Raw genomic sequence first — 8,089 nt, 5'->3', positions numbered from 1 at the left:
GTGGCTCTCATGTTCTCCTGCCCGTTAGTGTTACTGAATCAACCTATCTGTTCATGATCTGTTTGGAAACATGGTTTCTGTCTTCAAAGTAAACAAATGGTTTTAGCATGCATGAATCAGCACTTCCATGTATTTAGTCACATAATTACATCTATACGTGTATACTTTTGCCCATAATTAAAGCTGGGTGTTTAGATATATACCGGAAAAGTCATAAAATGATGTTATAGTCATGAACTTTCACTTTAAAAAAAGGAAAACTGGTACAGAGCTGTTCCTCCAGCAGTCTCAGCTCGAGACAATCCGCACAGACCGAACAGTCAACATTCGGGGGTCTCTAAGCAGCCACCGGCTGAGGTCAACTGACGCAAAGAGGCAGAGTCGTGAGGCTGAACAAAGCCAAGGCCACACTAACAGTGCCTGTGTCGTCCTTGCAGCCTTCGCAGACTGCAGCTAGCTCAGAATTCAGTTCACGGGGGCTCCCCGCTTAGCTCGCAAAGGTCATGAGTTACAGCCGCCCTCCTCCCAACGTGGGCGACTTGATCTCCCTCAAGGTGGACAACCTGACTGACCGCATCTCATGCCGCACCCTGAGGCGCATCTTCGAGAAGTATGGGCCTATCGGCGATGTGTACATCCCCCGGGACCGCTTCACTCAAGAGTCCCGTGGCTTTGCCTTCGTCCGCTTCCACGACAAGCACCACGCCGAGGAGGCCATGGACGCCCTAGACGGGAAAATGCTGGATGGCCGAGAACTGCGGGTGCAGATGGCACGCCACAGTCGCCTCCTAGATTTCCTCCAAGGCCGCAGCCAGGAAACTCCTCCCCAGGGTCAAGAACGCCAGAGCCACAGCCCGAGGCTTCGTCGCTGCCGCAGGTCCAGCACCAGCAGCCCATCGCCACGTCAGGCCCAATCTCGTTTCAGCCGCTCAAAGTCTCCATCTCGCTCTTGTGATAGTTCTCCATCATCCTCGAGATCAAGATCTACTGGAAGTACCAAGTCCTCCTCGGAGGCCAGATATCTCTCAGCAACCACGACTAGGTCTAGATCCAGAAGGCTTCCACCAGGAAGAAAGTACAGGCCCTGAGGACAATCAAAAAATCCCTCCAGGTTTCCAGAAGAGGAAGGAGCGGTGTCTTATTAGAATAATAAGTCTGTAACGAAAAACCTGAAAACTGGGGTGTGGGGGAGAATGAGGGGGACAGCGGGGGGAGAGGAACAACATCTCAGTTGATCAGACAGTCCTTGAAATTAGCCACTATCTGTTGAAAAGGTTATTCTTTTTTTTTTTTTTTTTTATAAATTTATTTATTTTAGTTGGGGGCCAATCACTTCACAACATTGCAATAGTTTTTGCCATACATTGACATGAATCAGCCATGGGTTTACATGTGTTCCCCCTCCTGGACCCCCCACCCACCTCCCTCCCCATCCCATCCTTCTGGATCATCCCATTGCCCCGGCCCTGAGCCCTTGTCTCATGCATCGAACAACGCATTGTGTAACTTTTTACCTGTTTTGAATTTTGCCTCAAGTGGTAAACTTCATTTTATAACGGCATTTGGTTTCTTTTATTCACATATCTTTTAAGTTAGTGAGATGAACAACTTTGTTATTGGTTTGAATATTTGAGGTAAAGTTTCATTTGTCTTTATATACTGCATTTTCTTTGAAAGTAAACAGAGTGTTATCTAATTTATGGCCTCTAGACTTAAGAAACTGTGTGTAGCCTTTTCTTTTTGAGCAGTCAACGACTGTCTAGTGATTGACTCTTTATTGTCATCATTCTTTTAAAAATAAAGACCTACTTGAAGTTATTATAAGTGTATGTACATGTGTTACTTACCTTTGGATTTAAATGGTAATCTGGCTCTGCATTGATACAGAGAAATTTAAGGTGAAAATAATTCTTTTAAGAATTATTTATCAAAGATACTTCTAGTTCCATGTATTTTTGGGCAGTAGACACAGTTGTACAACAGTTGGGCAATGACGATTAACTGTTAAGGTGGTGTTTTGTAGTACAGAATGCTTGGCTACTTCACGTTTTCTGCTGATTGCTCCTATGTAAAGGTAATGTGCTGTGCAAAAACAAATGGTTATCCAGCATGTTAAAATGCCTGACAACTGTACTTGCGGCCACACAGGCCCAGGCCTCGCATATATAAGGGAGCATACAGTGAACTTAAAAGTAAATGTGCCTTTACTTTTTCCTTTCACACCCAAATTGGTCAATCTGACCATCTTCAGTTACGAACTTAAATACGAAAGATGCTAAGAATTTGTTATTTTCTAAGTGCTAATAACATGCTATCTCTTTTTGTTTGTGTATGTACTGTATTTTCTGAACAAACATTTTTCCTTGTGTTTTTAAAAAAATTGTTGTGGTTATATTGTCATTCATAAAAGTATGAAAAAGAAAATATAATTGAGGTCATACATCTCACATGTGTTATAAACAAAGATATCAAAACAATTGAGTATCAACTTCCAGAGATCCAAGGTATAAATATAAGTTAGCAAGTTAAAATCAATATCACACACATCTGCTACTACCTTATGGCTTTGATCCCCAAACTGGGTAGGACTTTAATGTGGCTCTGCTCTGAATCTTTTTGAATTGTCTTCTTTGGCTCAGTACTCTATTTTAACTTACTGGCTTTGAATGAATATTTTGGGAGACAGTTAATCTTAGCTTGGCTTTGAAATTTATCTCAGCATTACTGGTCCTAACTGTAGCCCCACTCAACATTTTCTCTTTTATTCATGGTTGCCAGTTGGACACTCTGTTTCAGTTATTATTTTCTTTCTTTTTTTTCTATTTTCCAGTTTTATTGAAAAATAATTGACATACACCCCTGTATAAGCTTAAGACATGCACAATGATGGTTTGATTTATATATCTCAAGAAATGATTATCACAATAGGTGCAGCTAACATCCATCTGCTCATATAGATACAATAAAAACAAAAGAAAGCAGAAAAGAAAGGAAAATAATTGCTCCTAGTGATGGGAATACTTAGAATTTACTTTCTTAACAACTTTCCTATATATCATATAGCAGTGGTAGCTATAGTCATGTTGTACATTGCATCCCTAGTACTTCTTTATCTTAAAACTGGAAGTTTGTACCCTTTGACCGCTTAACTCCAATTCCCCATCCCTCACTCCCCAACCCTCCTTCCCCTACCTCTGCTAAACACTAGTCCAGTGTCTTTTTCAATGAGCTTGGTTTTTCGGTTTTGTCTTTTTTTTTGTTTCAGATTACACATTAAGTGGGATAATAAAATATTTGTCTTTCGCTGTCTTATTTTCAATTCTCACTGCCCAATTCTCTTTGTCTGAGAAACTGACTAAATTAAACCATGAAAAATAGACTCAATTTTCACATATTACAATTTAAGAAACTGGAGCCTGGAAAGAGTCAGTATTTGGGTAAATAATGAATTAATGATTAGACTTTAACCCAAGTCTCTAAATTCTCAACTCACTCCTCTTTCCTGTATATCTCATTGCCTCAGTATATTGCTTTTAAAAACACAGAATTGAAATGAGGTTTGGGGACATCAATTATGATATTTGGGAACAAATATTAAAAGGAAGACTCTAAAGTAAAGAATACTTTGAGAAATATGTTTTCAGTGAGTAGCTCAGCTGGATACTACTAACAGAGACCTATTTCACTGAAATTTTGAAAGTTCCTCTGTGGTATGAATGCAGTTTATCTCAAACTTTGAATTCCTATAACACAATAGTTTTTGTCTACAACTGATTGAGTCAGTTTCTCAGATAAAGAGAATTGAGCAGTGAGAATTGGAAATAAGACAGAGAATTTCAAATACTTGATTATTTCACTTATATGTGGAATCTAAAAAAACAAAACAAAACAAAAAACCAAGGTCATTGAAGGAGAGATCTGACTAGTGGTTACCAGAGGTAGGAGAAGGAGGGGTGGGGAGTGGGGGAAGGGGAATTGGAAGAGGTGGTCAAAAGGGTAGCTCAGATGGCAAAGAATCCGCCTGAAATGCGGGAAACCTTGTTTCATCCCTGGGTTGAAAAGATACCCTGAAGAAGGGAAGCACTAACAAATCCAGTATTCTTGCCTGAAGAATTCCACGAACAGAGGAGCCAGAAGGCTACAGTCCATGGGGTGGCAAAGAGTCAAACACGACTGAGTGACTTTCACTTTCACTAGTATCCAGAAATCACACTTAAGTCAATGGTTATTAACTGAACCAAACATCTGTTAAAACTTTATAAATATGGAAAACATATACAGGCATGCACACACACACACATAACTGCACACCTAGCATGCAAATTAAGACTGCTAAACTCCAGCACTTTCACTAGTATCCAGAAACCACACATAAGTCAATGGTTATTAACTGAACCAAACATGCACACATACACACACATAACTACACCCCTAGCATGCAAATTAAGACTGATAAACTCCAGTTCAGTTCAGTTTACTCACTCAGTCATGTTTGACTCTTTGTGACCCCGTGTACCGTAGCACGCCAGGCTTCCCTGTCTATCACTAATTCCCTGAGGTCACATTCATGTCCATCAAGTCAGTAATGCCATCCAACCATCTCATCCTTTGCCATCCCCTTCTCCTCCTGCCTTCAATATTTCCCAGCATCAGGGTCTTTTCCAATGAGTCAGTTCTTCGCATCAGGTGGCCAAAGTATTGGAGTTTCAGCTTCAGCATCAGTCCTTCCAATGAATATTTAGGATTGATTTCCTTCAGAAATGATTGGTTTGGTCTCTTTGCACTCCATGGGACTCTCAAGAGTCTTCTCCAACACCACAGTCAAAAAGCATCAATTTTTTGGTGCTCAGCCTTCCTTATACTCCCACTCTCATATCCATACATGACTACTGGAAAAATCATAGCTTTGACTAAACAGACATTTGTCAGCAAAGTAATGTCTCTGCTTTTTAATATAGTGTCTAGGTTGGTCATAGATTTTCTCCCAAGGAGCAAGCACCTTTTAATTTCATGGCTGCAGTCAACATCTGCAGTGATTTTTGAGCCAAAGAAAATAAAGTTTCTCAATGTTTCCATTGTTTCTCCATCTATTTGCCATGAAGTGATGGGACCAGATGCCATGATCTTCACTTTTTGAATGCTGGGTTTTAAGCCAGCCTTTTCACTCTCCTCTTGCAATTTCAACAACAGGCTCTTCAGGTCCTCTTCTATTTCTGCCATAAGGGTGGTGTTATCTACATACTTGAGGTTATTGATATTTCTCCCAGAAATCTTGATTCCAGCTTGTGATTCAACCAGCCCGCAATTTCGCATGATGTACTCGGCGTAGAAGTTAAATAAACAGGGTGACGATATACAGCCTTGATGTACTCCTTCCCCAATTTTGAACCAGTCCATTGTTTTGTGTCTGATTCTGTTGTTTCTTGACCTGCATACAGATTTCTCAGGAGGCAGGTCAGGTGGTCTGCCCATCTCGTGAAGAATTTTCCACAGTTTGTTTTGATCTACATAGTCAAATGCTTTAGTGTAGTCAATGATGCAGAAGTAGATGTTTTTCTGGAACTCTTTTGCTTTTTCAATGATCCCACAAATGTTGGCAATTTGATTTCTGGTTCCTCTGCCTTTTCTAAATCCTGCTTGAACACCTGGAAGGTCTCGGTTCAAATACTGTTGAAGCCTGGCTTGGAGAATTTTGAACATTACTTTGCTAATGTGTGAGATGAGTACAATTGTGTGGTAGTTTGAACATTCTTTGGCATTGGCTTTCCTTGGGATTGGAATGAAAAATTACTTTTTCCAATCCTGTGGCCCCTGGCAAGTTTTGCAGATTTGCAGGCATAGTGAGTGCACCACTTTCACAGCATCATCTTTTAAGATTTGAAACAGCTCAACTGGAATTCCATCACCTCCACTAGCTTGGTTCGTAGTGATGCTTCCTAAGGCCCACTTGACTTCGCATTCCAGGATGTCTGGCTCTAGGTGAGTGATCACACCATCCTGGTTATCTGGTTCATGAAGATCATTTTTGTATAGTTCTTCCATGTATTCTTGCCACATTTTCTTAATATCTTTTGCTTCTATTAGGTCCATACAATTTCTGCCCTTTATTGTGCCCATCTTTGCATGTAATATTCCCTTGGTATCTCTAATTTTCTTGAAGAGATCTCTAGTCTTTCCCATTCTACTGTTTTCCTCTATTTCTTTGCGCTGATCACTGAGGAAGGTTTTCTTATCTCTCCTTGCTATTCTTTGAAACTCTGCATTCAGATGGATATTTGTTTCCTTTTCTCCTTAGCCTTTTGCTTCTCTTTTTTCTCAGCTATTTGTAAGGCCTCCTCAGACAACTATTTTCCCTTTTTGCATTTCTTTTTCTTGGTGATGGTCTTGATTACTGCCTCCTGTACAATGTCACAAACCTCTGTCCATAGTTCCTCAGGTACTCTATCAGATCTAATCCCTTGAATCTGTCACTTCCACTGTGTAAATGTAAGGCATTTGATTTAGGTCATACCTGAATGTTTGGGCTTCCCTGATAGCTCAGATGGTAAAGAATTCACCTGCAATGCAGGAGACTCTGATTCCATTCCTGGGTCAGGAACATCTGTTGGAGAAGGGATAGGTTTCTCCATTCCCACTCCATTATTCTTGGGCATCCCTTCTGGCTCAGTTGGTAAAGAATTTGCCTGCAATGTGAAAGACCTGGGTTCAATCCCTGGCTTGGGAAGATCCCCTGGAAAAGGGAAAGGCAATCCACTGCAGTATTCTGGTCTGAAGAATTCCATTAACTGTACAGTCCACGGGGTCACAAAGAGTTGGAAACAACTGAGTGACTTTCACTTTCACTTTCATTCCTGAATGGTCTAGTGGTTTTCCCTACTTTCTTCAATTTAAGTCTGAATTTTGCAATGAGCTCTTCATGATCTGAGCCACAGTCAGCTCCTGGTCTTGTTTTTGCTGCCTGTATAGAGCTGCTCCATCTTTGGCTGCAAAGAATATAATCAGTCTGATTTCAGTATTGACCATCTGGTGATATCCATGTGTAGGGTCTTCTTCTGTGTTGCTGGAAGACGGTGTTTGCTATGGGCAGTGTGTTCTCTTGGGAAAACTCTGTTAGCCTTTCCTCTGCTTCATTTTGTACTCCAAGGCCAAACTTGCCTATTACTCAAGATATCTCGTGACTTAGGCATCCTAAAAATCCCACTAGGAAGCTAACTGGTCGCATAACATTATCTCACTCTTTATCAAGGTATCAGTGAAAGACATTTTAGTTCCCACCAGGAGCATTCTGTTTCTTAATATAAACCAAATGTTCAGTGATATTTCACCTCAGGATATTTTCTCCTCATATGAGAATTAAATGAGTATTACTGGGCCAAGGTATCAGCATACATTGTATAATGAATGAAACATGTGCAAATATAAGGACACTTTGAAAGGATCTCAAGGTACAAAGATGTAGGAAATTCATCCACAATATTAACATTATATCGATGTCATAACTATATTTCACTCATAATCAACTGAAAATGATTGCTCATTTCTTTCAACTTTACACAATTTCAATGCCTAATAAATACTTATTAAACAATTGAATGACAGAAATATTCTGTTTTCTGAATTTTTCATAAAAACTAAATACAATTAAATTGAAATTATATGAACATACTAATTTTATAGACTGGACAAAAGCAAATAAATTTTACATGGTAACTTAATTATAAATTATTTATTTTTTCTACCAGGTTTTGGAGATATAATTGACATTTAACACTAAGTTTGAGGCACACAGCATAATGATTTGACTTATGTTGTGCAGTAAGAAATTTTCCTTTACCCATCTAGATTCATCTGGCTGGTCTAAGAATTAAATTGGCATGAGACAAATTAACTGGAAAAAAAATCAAAGTTTAATAACATGAACATATGAGAAAGACCCAGGAAATCTGAAAAACCCAAATGGCTGAAACCCTCACCTTAAATACCATCTTTAACTAAAGACAAAAGAGGATGTCATGGACAGTATTTGAGACTTCAGAGGAGAGCAAAGTGGTTCATATGAAGATGGAAAAGGAAATGTTTGGCAAATGGG

At 39.6% G+C, this 8,089-nt stretch overlaps 1 pseudogene across 1 annotated transcript; it reads left to right on the top strand.

Moving 5' to 3' along the window:
* The first annotated feature begins 378 nt into the window (after positions 1 to 378).
* LOC145535446 (serine/arginine-rich splicing factor 2 pseudogene) lies at positions 379 to 1,813 on the top strand (annotated as a pseudogene). The gene has a single exon (XR_014075417.1). The product of XR_014075417.1 is annotated as a serine/arginine-rich splicing factor 2 pseudogene (transcript).
* Positions 1,814 to 8,089: the final 6,276 nt, after the last annotated feature.

The sequence above is a fragment of the Giraffa tippelskirchi genome, chromosome X (genome assembly GCF_054371585.1).
Source record: "Giraffa tippelskirchi isolate mGirTip1 chromosome X, T2T-mGirTip1v1.2.pri, whole genome shotgun sequence".
Classification (NCBI taxonomy): Eukaryota; Metazoa; Chordata; class Mammalia; order Artiodactyla; family Giraffidae; genus Giraffa; species Giraffa tippelskirchi.
The sequence above is the reverse complement of the archived record's forward strand: the minus strand, read 5'-3'. Positions and strand labels throughout refer to the sequence as shown.